Genomic DNA, 13,225 nt, shown 5'->3' with positions numbered 1-13,225 from the left:
AGTCCAGCTGGTTAAGAGGTCATTTGAAGTATATAGTAGGATGGGGTATGCATGGGGGTGGTGTGTATGTAGGTGGCAATGAGATGTATGTGTGGTCGACCAGGTAGTGAATGAGGTGATTATATGTGTAGCCTCTTTGTGTGTAGTCCAATGTGTCCATCTGGACTTGATGGTGGGATACACGTCTCTTCTTTGGAGCTAGGCCATTGTGCCATTTTGTTCTCAGTAATGAGTGTGTTGTGACCATAGCTGAAGTAGCGACCATGTGCAGTTGGTACGGCTCTATCCTATGATGTCCTCTCTACTCTTGCCTCAAGGGGCGTGGCATTGCACTCTCCTCCTGCATTTTTTTGCCTGTTGTCTCTTCATTGAAATTTTCCATAAGAGCTCTACAAGTTTGAAAATCTCTATAATCCCCTCTGTTAATAGGCGTGTATGGCAATTGTGCATCTCCCATGTTCTTTCGTCCTCCTTGATGCTCATCCTCCTTTGCATTTCCTCCCAGAGTTGCAAGCTTTGACTTGGAAGCGCTCATACATCTGTAGCCTCACCCACATGAAACGGGCCTATAGTTCCATTCTATGATATGCAAGCTACCTTGCAATTCTCTTCTATATAGAGCTGCCTCTCCGCATGAGCCTTTGGGAGTGCTGTGACGCCCATTGATGCATTGATTCTCCCATTGATAGCCATAGTGTGAGTAATAGTAAAAGAAATCCCTTAATGTATATTTTATGTAACTGTATGTGAAACAATCAACCTTTATGTTGAATTCATGTGCTATCTTACATATTGTTTAGTAAACTCTCCAAACCATCATCCTAGCTGTCCTTGGTCTGTATGCACCTTCCAATGCATAATTAGTAGGATTATTAAATAATATCCTTGTAAGGGTTTATCAATATAAGCTGTCACCATTATTGACTTGTAACACCATGTCTTAATCTCTTCAATTTTACTATCCTTGTAAGGGTTTATTAGTATAAGCTGAGTATCACCATTGTGACTTGTAACACCATGTCTTAATCTCCTTGATTTTACTATTTTGACATGTATCTTCTATACATTAATTTTTTTGTTTTGTGGCCATGCCGTGTGATAAGAAATAAAATGACGGTGCAATGCTTTGACATTTTGAGAGTTCTATAAAATTCCTCTTCAAGGGCTTCTATGGATGGATAATCATGTATAGGTCTTTAATTATCATCAGCTGTTTAATAGAGGTCAATGATAAGGGGAGTTTCACCTTAAGGATCTTTTCTCAAACTTCATGTACTTGTGGATTGATAATCATGTGCATGTTTGCAAACCATCATCAAAATGTTAATGGTCTTTGCTCAAAATTGATTCAGTAGCTTCAATATATGACTATACCTAACTTATAATTTGACGGGAAAATACACATTATATGCTTCACCCAGCTTCTCAAAGATGTGTATCTTTACCTTTGTGATGTTTCGAAGCATCTATCACATGCATACAATCAAAATCTACTTTATTATACAAAATCAATTGCAATGATGTCCTTACATATTCATCCAATATTACAGGACTACCACCACCTTATTTGCCAATACAATGTGTGCATCATAACATCTAACGGTAATCAAAGAAGCTAAAAACTTGTCGGTGATTTTTATAATTAATGTTTATGATGTTTCACGTGATCTAGACATAGCCAATAAAAAAAATTTGTGACATTATTTTTGGGTTGATTCATGGAGCCTTCATCATGCAACACTCCACATCAAACAATGCTGAAGCGCCGTATGACACTGATGGCAACACCAGTGACTTAGATGGGGTAGAGTTTAATAATACACTATTGTTTTGATGCTTTTCTCAAAGAGGAAAGTATCAAAATTTAATATTTTCCATTGACTTTCTTAAATTTTAGGTGAGATTTCTTTTTGCTCCAAATGTTCAAATGAGTTGGGGGGAGGTATGGGATCATGTACTTGCTGGCATGTACAATTAGTTTGCCATGAGGGACAGGGGTTGTCTAGTGGTGGGTACATTTAAAGTGCTATTCATGGTTGGTGAATTGGATATGCTTTTCTTGTGAAACTATTTAGTTGATTGTATGCTAGAAAAGCAAATATGTTAGTACAAGACTATGCATAGAACTTCACGATGATCGTTGATTGTTTGGAAAGCTTGCAGAGGAGACTTTGATAGAATAGTAATTGAAGGGATTGAGCTCTAGAATTGCAAGCAACCATAGCTTATAGTTGTTAGGCATGATAGACATGTAGTGGAGACTTAGGTAGGATATGTTAAGGGATTGACACATGACCTGGGTCATCTACAACTAATGCAGATTTGGGGGGGGGGGGGGGGGGGGGGGGGGGGGGGGGGGGTGTTCGGATGATTTTGTTGGAAGCAGCTACATGTGTGGATAATACAAAGCGTTTAACTATTTACTTTTCCGGCAAGCAAATTGATCCTACATTGACATACAATTAAAATCTATGGATTCGAATGAGAAAATAGGGGAACCCATCTATGGGTAACATGAAAAGAAAATTAATACTGAAGAAAGTCAAATGATGCCTATTTAGCAAGGCTAAGGATTTGATAGGTTCTAGAGGAATTAGAAGAAACCCACTTGGCAGCCAAATTATAACCAAACCTTCAACCAAGAAATAGGTTTATTAAATGCAAGTGTTGAGATGGGCACAAAGTTGGCCCTGACTATGAATTGTGGTGGAAACACAAAGAGGAGAGAGGAAGACCTATTGTCAAGTTTGCAACTTAATCAAAGGATGCCATTAATAAAAGAGGACCATGAAACTCCATTGTCCAAATGTAGTGCTTTTGTTGAGCTAGAGGATAAGCAAGGAACAACCTTTCAGATGCCCAAATAAGGGCAAAGCACCACTTGTTGGGGAGAAAAATTATATGGTTTTCCATTATGATCACAATGCATGTTGATTGAAGTCTGTGATAAGGAAGAGATTGAGTTGGTTTTTGTGCCAGTAGTGACCAAGTTTGTGGCTTAAATGGAACAATGAGAACACGTATGGTGAGGAAAGTAGCACATTGGAAACCTAACTTTAGGTGATCAATAAAGTCAAAGAAGACCAAGAGGACCACACATAGTCAGGAGAAATAAGGAGGAGCGAAAAAGAGAATCAAAATGTAGCTTTGTTGCAAGAATTTTCTAAACAAATGTTGAGATATTTTTGGAACAATTTCTAAGACTGGTCTAAAATTTAGGGAGCGCTTGTTTAAGAAGTTCGTGCAAAAGAAGCAACAAATGGTTCCATTGGTTTCAATTAATGCTACTATAGAAGACATAGAGTTCAAGGTATCTACAATATAGATGCATTGTGAAGGAAGGGACTTTGGACAAGTTCTTTTGAATAGGGGATCAATAGTGAACATCATTTACAAGTTTATCTACCATATTCTAGGATTTTCCAGTTGGAGGACATTGTTTCATGTCACAATGGAAAACTAACAAAGCCTTCGGTCAATAGGATATTAAAGAATCAAAGCATAATTGCTACATTAATTATTTCTAAAGCATAGTTGTTGCGTTAATTATTTCTAAAGTTTATTTGACATTTTTGAGAATCTAGCTGAATGAGGCATCTTATCCAATGCTCTTAGAAATACATTAGTTTATGACAACCAAATTAAGACAAGATTGAGGTGCCAATGTGGTGATGGTTCAACATGGTAAACCATGTAAATAGAACATTATGGGCAAAGACTATCAATCTTACAATTGAAGTTATCCTTCAGGAGAAGATTACTGGTAGGCTAACCCATCATTGGTGCCTATCATTGGAAATATCCTTTGTGCTTCAGGCACTGCTTTTAAGTGATCTATCTTATGGGTCTATCTCGATAATGTCGTTGATATGTTGGTATGAAAACTAGATTTGAAACTTTAATTTCTACCTAGGCAGCCAATATTGGGTTCTTATTTTTCTTGTCCAATGCGTTGAAAGATGGATACTTTGGTTGATGGACTAGCTTTTGGTTAGGAACTTTTGGCATCAACCTTGAATTTGTAGAAGAGGATGAACTTTCTTCCATGAAGCTAGTGGTGGCTGTTGGCAAGATTGTCGAAGGCACTTGTAAATCCAAGGTACTTCTTCCCACAAGAATCTCCTTGGGTGAGGGAAATATATGATGGAGAGTCTGGTCAAATTAAAGTTGTGCTTTTATACCAAGCTTCTCTTGTGAAGAAAAATCACTTGATAGTAGGTGTTTCTTGCTAGATAGACATCTCTAGACAAGTGAGTGTGGATGATTTTTACTACCACGATCTTCTTTAGTTGAGCTTGATGGCATGTGGTATTCATACTACCAATGCGGCAATTCTCAATTGTATCCATGAGCTTATACTTTGAAGGACCCTCATCCACTTGTTGACGTTGCCAATTGTGGATCTTGAAGTCCACCCCATTGCTTTGAGTTGCTTGAACCTTGATTTGACACTATTCCAAGAACACGTGTTTTATTCTATATTGTCCATGTTTCCCTTCATCTAGACTAATAAGAGGGCATTAAATACATGTCTTGTGTCGCAATGTGCACACTTTGGAATCTCCTCATAAATTTTTTCCACCTCCAAGATCATTAGCTAGTGATGTATGACAACCTTGATATTTTGGACTTTGATATTGAGATTGCTCCTAGGATACGATGCTTCTAGCAAGTAAGACCTTTGTGATTTGCACAAGGATTGGAAAATCCTTAAGAAGATGTCTCCATCTACAATCCGTACATCCCATCCTTTATTCAAACCCCTAGCCCATAGGTGGTTATGTCACCTCTTCATTTAATAGTGCATGTTTTTCAAGTGACCGGGGAAGGGGGTTTGAGTGATACTAGCAGGTGTAGGTTCCTCCTTCTTAGAAGACTCTCTAGGTGTACGTAATGTTGTTTAAACACTTGTAGGACTATGTTACTTTTTATATTAGTCCTTTTCTCCTTGATGTTTGACTAAGCTAAAGCATAGCAGCTCTTGACTCTAATTTGTAAATGGATCTAGTAAAAGAGCCTCTAGTCAAAGATGAATCTTGTCTATAATTTGAAAGCGATTGGCAAATGACTCCGTCTTGCCCTATATAATGGTATTTATCCTTTATTGTCAATTTGGCACCTCCTTCATCAACGTCATTTTAAACTTGAAACTTATTATCATAGCAATGAATTTGCAAAAAGAGGTGTTCATCATCTTCACATTGAGTTGAAAAATCAATTTTCACCTCTTAAAAAAAAAACAAAAGAGGTTAATGAAGTCTCAATTTTTCCAACTCAAGCAATGAGTGTAGAGAGAAGGAAAGACATTGATGTATGGAAAAATGGTAGATTGTATCCCTTTCCTATCACTAAAGTCACCCTGACATTCTTCAATTGTTTTACCTTGATGAGGTTTGTAGATGGTATTAAAGGGCTTCTAAGCTATACAGAGAACCTTGCAGTAGAGAGAGACATTCTTAGGTTTGAGAATCATTTGCTACACTAGTTTTAAGGATTTTGTTAGCCAAAAAATTGAAGAAAGAAAGGAGAAGATAAAGAATCTACAAACCCTATTGAATGGAGCAAAAAGAAAGAGGACTATGCTAGGGGAGAAAGTAAATTTAAAAATATTGACAATCTCAAACAAGGAGGTGGGGGCTGCAACAAAAGGACCAAAGAAATGAGGTAAAATTGGATCACTTTCTTTGTTAGCGACTTTACTTTCTCTCCATGGGAATCATTTTATTTTTTTTCTTTGGTTCATTCACTTTCTTTCTTTGGAGAGTCTACTAACCTTATCTGCTCATAATGATTTTATTGTAATCATATATTTTGATTCAAGTGAGTGGACCTAGTTCAACCATTCTGTCCATAAAGAAACATGAAAGGTGTATCATATAATCATTTTCTGAGGTGATTGCACCTATTGTTTCTAGGAATATGTTTGATGAGAGAGGATTCAAAGAGGGTAGGCATAAATGCAATGATGGTTTCTTGCAAAGCTCTACTTAGACAAAGAGGATGCTCAAGGGGCAATGGACAAGCTTGGAATTAGCAAGGTAGGCTACACATAACTAGTCAAGGCCATGAAGAGAAAGTTGAAGCACTCCAAAAAGAAGGGGTCCTTTGAAATGAGCTAATCACTTTCGACAGCTATTCTAGGAGGTTGGAGACTTAGAGTTAGTTAGATCAAATCAAACATATAGGCTTCAGGTTAAGACTTCACATAATAGATAATTAGACAAAGACTGAAATGGAAACATAAGACAAGAGACTAGAATTGGAACCGATATGTATTGAGATATTAAAAGTGTCCAATTGGTATTAGATACAACCATATGAGAGATAAATGATACTCATAGTAATTGCTTAATGAGTACAAAAGGGTAACACTAGACTCCAGAATGTCTAGCCCACAAAATGAAGTAATGGGTCTTATTTATAGGTACTCAAATTGGGCTCTAACTGATTGTACACTGCGAAATCACTGTGGTAAATCTATCCGATAACTGCCAGTTCCTAATGACTCGAGGTCTATTCCCACTTTCTACATTCCTTCTCCCGTTCTTTGAATTTTGGCATATCCAAAATTCCAAGTATGATTTTGAGAATGATTGATATCTTTGGGGATAGGTGGTCTAAATCCACCCACTTTCCTTCCAGCTTTCTCTTCTACGATAGGTCTTAGACTTCTCTGAAACTTTCACTGTGACACACCCTGGTTCCTAGGGTTTTCATACATGATCCTTGGGGTGTCATTGTTTCCTCTTATCTGGAGCCTTCTTCCTTGTGGGATTTAGAATAGCCTAAGGTGGAGCCTAAATTGCCATAGGTTGACCCATTCCTTGAGCATCAAGGTCAACATTATCCTTCTGAATGAGTCGATAGTTGGATTCCTGCTCTAGATGCTCCCTGCAATTAGTCATCATCTCCACTTCATATGGTGCCAAAGAATTCCAGGTCTTTGTTTTAGCATCATAAAAAGTACCCCTTCCCCTGGTGAGCCTGGCTCTACCAGCTTGTGACCGATTGATGCAGTGTGTATCCAACCCTCTGGTAATGACTGGTTGGCCTTGATCCGAGCTTCAAACAACACCTTGGCCATTTTTGTGTACTGTGGCTCTGATGTTGCTTTGTTTGCCAAATCCTTTTTTGGAATCTTGGAGGCTTCCACTGACAATTGAAGGAGCTCATTAGTGCATCGAATCATTGTGTCCAAAATATTCGCTCCTACCTCACCATCCAATGTTACTCTTGACAAAGGTTCCCATAACTTGTAATCAACTTGGATGACTAGAACCTCGTCATCTTTAATGGCCTTGTCATTGCCATTGCCATTGCTGCTTGCTTTCTCTTCTTTACGGTGAACTTCGCAGCTCCTGGTAAAGTTCGTCTAATATCATCTAATTCAACTGTGAGCTTCTAAATTCACTCACACCTTGACATAATTTTTTTCATGCTCATTACTAGAACTGCTATCTGAACCAGAATACCTTTCCTCCAGTTCACTATCCTTGCACTGCCACTCAGCTAGCCTCTTGTGTCTGGTGGCTAGTTGACCCTTGGGTAGCATTTTCCATCCTCAGGTCAATGTTCCCAGCTCCAACCAAGTTTTTTTTGACTTGGCGTACTTCCTCACCCAAATAGTCTCATTGGCCTCTTCCTTACTAGACACTCTAATACACTTATCCTCATAAGCTACTAAAGACTGTGACGACAACCTCTGGATGGTTCTAGCCTCTGAGTACTTAGGCTACTCCGACATCTTCTTAGCCAGATCCTTTGTAACTTTGGCTGCCAGAGTTCGTTGCTACCACCATTCATTGACCACCTTTGCCTTGCCCTTTGCCTTCTAGGTAGCTCTCTGTTGTTCCCATCTCTTAGTCTCTTTGGTTTGGTTCATTTCCTTCTCCTCAGGCTCGTCTGGTAGATCCTTGATCACCATTCCTTGCTTTTAGTGATGATTCGTACTGGAACTGCCTCTATTGGCTTTGATTCAGCTCCTTCTGGCCTCTTGCTATCAAGGCATTGGGCCGCAAAATGACTATACTTCCCGCAAGTATAGCAACTAACTTTCTTCCTCCAAAAATCAGCTCTACCTCACCCTCAGCCATTAGTCCCCTAAGATCTTCCTCTTCCAGACCCAATGCTAGTACTGGCCTCATTCCGTCTAGAGCCAAATTCTCCTGTCTTAGCCACATCTAGGTTTGTCAATGCAATCATAGACATATCTCTTCCCTTCTGAAGTACTGGATGCTTATCTTGCAATTGTTCCACACTTGGCCAAATGCCTTGCAACATGCACATTGAAAACATTCATCAGACTTGTGATCCTTGGATCGGCACTTTGAACACCAAGTCTCTAGTTTATCAATTGAGGATCCATTCTTCGACATTTTAGTGATTTGCTTTGACATTTTCTCAATCTTTCTCGTTCAAGAACCTTGCTTCTTCCCCTTGACTTGATAATCCAAGTCGTTGTCAAATCTAGAACTAGACTCCGACTCCTCAGTTGATGTGTCACTGTACTAGAGTTTCGTCTGCCATTATGGCCCCTTTCTTTCTTTGCCTACTACTCAAGCTTCAGTGCTCTCTTTAGACCAGATTGTTGAACTTCTTTTAGTCGGTGCTGGAACCTCATGTTCCCTAAGCTTCTTACTTTTGAAACCATTGAGAAACCATACCCCCATTCTCTTTTCTGATGGAGGTTCATGCAATTCTCTTGTCAGTTCTTTGATCTTTTCTACATAGCTCCGAAGAACTATAGGCTTTTCCTACTTGATTTTATCCATCTCATACATGATGTCGTCATCACCTCGATCATCAATGTATTCTAGAAAGGCTTTGATCAACTTGCTATAGGTTTTGAGCTAAGATTCTGGATATTGGTAATACCATTTTTGTGCTACATCCTTCAAGATTTGTGGGAGGTACTCTCCGCAATTATCTTCATCAATGTCCTTCAGCTCAACATACTGCTCAAATGTCTGGATATGAACGTCGCGATCATCCTTTTTCCCACCTTTGAAGAATATAAAAGAGATCTTCAAGTCAATTGAATTCTCATGATGTCTGGATTTTCCTTCAAAGCTGACTTCCGTTCTCGAAGTCGATGCTTACTGTAATGGTCCGTGTTTGCATCCCATTTATTGTTATCGTCAGTTTAAGTAACTATGTTTGACTCATGCTTCTTTTCCAATTTCTTGGATGTTGATCAACAACTCAGTTTGCTCCCTTCACTATCCTCAGTCTGATTCTTGCCTTTGCACTTATCCATATTTTTAGATCCATTTGACTAAGAGCATCTTTCTGCTCATTCTGAATGCCGTTGCCAAGACTAAGCTGAATGTTGGAAAACCCCAAGTTCCTCAGTTTCCCTTTGATCAAGGTCTGCATCTATTTCATTTCCACGATCAGTTTCAACGTTAGAGCTCCTCAGGTATTGCACTGACATGATCCTACTCTTCCATGAATTTTTGGTCGGTCTTCTTTCACGTACGACTCTTTTGGGCATCATTACTGAACTGCAGCTAGCTTGAGGTCCCAATTGAGAGATAGATTCTCCATCAAGAGCTTTAGCTCACCACTGTGATTGGCAAAATGGAATGATTTGGTCACTTCTGACAGCTATTCTGACTTTAGTTAGATCATATTAGACATACAAACTTCAGGTTGAGACTTCGAATAGTATATAACAAGAAGATTGAAATGGAAACAAAAGACAAGAGCCTGGAACTAGAACTGATATGTATTCAGATATTGAAAGTGTATAATTGGTATTTGATTTAGCTACAAGAGAGCTAAATGATGCTCAAAGCAATTGCTTAATGGGTACAAAATGGTAACACTAGACTTTGGAATGACTAGCCCACAAAATAAAGTAATGGGTCCGTTTTATAGGTACCCTAACTGGGCTCTGACTGACTATACACTGTGCAGTTACTATGGTAAATCTATTTGGAACTACCAGTTCCTAATGATTGTACTGCTATCCGACTAGGGTCTACATCCTTCCTTCCAAAGCCATCTCTTGTCCAACAAGCAGGCATAGGATCAACTCAAGATCATGGGAGATGCTTGGATAACCTTTTCACATCAATGACATGTATTGTTATAAGGTGAAAGATCTCAAGTTTGGCTGTTTCAATAACTTGTTCTCCAACTTGATGGCTTTGTAGAGGGTAGTGATTTTGAGGTGAATGGACAAACCAATTTTGTGATTAAGTTAGATGACGGTGAGACATAAGAAATTTTGGTGGTTTTGTTTTGAGGTAGATTGTGAAGATTTTACTATTCTGAATGAGGTTTTCTACCACACCAATATACTTGTGATTATTAAGGCTTTGCAAGTAAGAAAGGAGCTATAAGTTCTAGGTTTTGGTAGGTACAAGGTAGAATGGCACTTGGGGGAGATCTAAGACACTAAAGGGTATGTACAATGTGTCAAAAGATGCCAAACTCAAAAGCTCTTATATCTATTGCACGGGTGCATCGAAGGAGTTAAGCCATGTCATTAGAATAAGGCTATTAGAAGACACGCTAAAGATCCATTTGCATGGAAATTGCAGCCTTTATCACCCATGGAGGCTACAAAGAAAAGCCTTTATCACCCATGGAGGCTACAAAGAAAAGTATTGATAGTGCCTTGTGAGAGATTGGTCTTCACAATGGCATGTGGTGATTATGACAAAAGCAAGGAGGTCTATGGTGGAAGCAATATTGCTAGAAAGTCTTCTATTGGTGGGGTGAAGGCCAAACACTTCCTTGGATTTCATGGGAATATGGATAGGCATGGAACTAATATTCAGTTTATTGATGGAAGGCTCTGCATAGTGCTATGAAGGACCATGGAAGTGATGGAACAACAAAGAATCAAACGAAAAAGTGTGTGAAGCTTTGGATGCAATCTTTTCTTATTGTGATAGGAATCACTATGAAAAGAATGACCTCTCCAACTTCAAGATAGAGCTCAACAAATTCAAGAATACTAATGCCTAGTGCTTTGAGCACTTCACACATTACAAGGTAAGAGTTGCTAATGGCATTCTTGATTCATTTGCACATGAAATTTCTTACTTACTTCTCTTTTTTGTACAACATATCCTCTACAATCAAACTTCTTGGTTTATAAAAAAATATGGGAGCTTGTCAATTTGGTCTAACCAAGGCATGGAGAAGTCCCACTACATAGTAAGAACCAAGTTTTTCAAGCACACTAGACATGGGGGAGGTGCGCACAAAGAAAATGGCTTGCTTGAAGCATTTTAGTGGTTTTAAAGACAAGTGGGACACAAGACCACATCTTAGGAAGGGAGAGGCAAGAAAGAAAGTAGGCAAAGTTATATTTGGTTGCTTGAGCTAACATCGAGCCTCAACCTCATCTCCCCTGCTTCCCACCCAATCTTGGGTGTGCATTTCAAAAACTCTTGCTTCTTCTAACATTGCAATTGCTTGCTCATATCACTAGAATATCCAAACACATAAGATGCCATGATGTCATAGTATGAACACTTCAATATTTCAATAGTCCAATTACTCTAATGGCATCCTGCTTTTCAAGGACTATCATTTTGTGAAATATTAGGCATTCTTGATGCGAGAAAAAGCCAAATTCCTAAAAGGATGGAGAGAAGGTTATAAGGAGAGATTTTTGGGATAAGGGTAAAGCTAAAACACCTGCTAAACCTATATGGAATTTGTCTCATTGTTCGAATTCCCAATGTAATAAGCCCTCTTGAGATCCAAAGATCTTGAGCCTTTCTACTTCCCAAATACTTGTCATAATCAACAATGTTAATTTGTTCAAAATGTCAATGGATAAACGTTGTCATATTGCTTCTCTAGCACATTCTCTACACATATGCTCTATTTTTAGTCTTTTTGTATTTGAAGAAACCTTTCCTTTGTGGGTAGTACATCTTTATAGTTTTGGACCACATCAAGAAAATACTTTCCAACACGTGGGTTTGCAAAAAAAATTATCTTCTTTTGGGTCGTGATGATAGTCAACACGGTGCGTATTCCACAACTCCTTTGTCATTCTTTGCCCACTTTGCAAGAAACTCTCTTATGTCAAAGATGTTTTGTATATCAAGTAGTGACATATACTCCGTATTGTTGATTTTGCGGGCATATAAAGTCCATTCCAAGAATCATTAGTAAAGATCTTCATGGCGAAGGAACTAGAGTATAAAAGGACCATGTAGATATGAACAAAGAGATGGAAAATCTCCAAAAGAACCTAGAAGAAGCATTGCAACAGCCTAAACATCCCCCTTTGGAAATACACAACACTAACTCCTTTGATGTGGAGATAGGTGGGCACTCAAATGAAGCTGCTAATAGTTAGAAACAAGAAGAAATTAGAAGTTGTCAGCCTCCACAATTGTAGTATTGCCCGTGCCTAACTTGTCAATGGTCACACTTGAGATGCAATCACATGTTGATGAAGTGGTGAAGAACAACATTGCGTATGACAAGGTGGTGAGAAAATCAACATTAATTTCTTATCTAAAACTAAGAGTGCGATCAGAATACCACCAAGCCCACGCTATCTTTTAGCTTTTCCACTCAAGTGTGGTTCACACAAGAGACGGACAAGAACAAATTTTTGGTGCTCTAATGGGAACTAGTAGGATCGGGGCTCATGGTTAGAGTCCTTGTCTTTTATGTGTGGGGTCACATGTTCAAGCTCTCTCCGCGTTTGGTGCCAAAAAGCTGGAGAATTTCTTGAGTGTCAAGGGGTAAGCATCTGCCTCTTTTGTGGTAGGTCCGGAAACCAAACATTATCTTTTTCCTTAAAGTGCCTTTCACCATGCAAGACTGACTCTCGAAGTTTTTCTACTTGGGCAGGCAGTTTGACCCAACCTAAAGGAAGAAAATTAGGACTAGCAAATTGCCGCACTACCCTATCCACTTCTAAAGCATGGTCCTATTGTTAAAGAATTAATAGGTACTAGAGATAGCGCCTAATGTGATGGAAGAGTACAATGAAAAAGATCTTGAAGGCCAATCACAAGACCAAATAGATGAGTGTCAGCCTAGATGGCGAAAAAGAAAGCCCAATTCAGGAGTATAATACAAACCTATACTTCAATCTAGCAAAGGATGGATTCAACATTCAGCCACATTGTTAGGAGATTGTTAGGACATGGGGAATATGCTCAATCATTGAAACATCCATTCTTTGCCAAAACCACCAAGAGGTCAACCTACTGAAGAGGACATGGTATATATATGCAACAAA

This window comes from Adiantum capillus-veneris, chromosome 5, assembly GCF_014529385.1.
Source record: "Adiantum capillus-veneris isolate H3 chromosome 5, ASM1452938v2, whole genome shotgun sequence".
Classification (NCBI taxonomy): Eukaryota; Viridiplantae; Streptophyta; class Polypodiopsida; order Polypodiales; family Pteridaceae; genus Adiantum; species Adiantum capillus-veneris.
Note: the sequence above shows the minus strand (reverse complement) of the source record.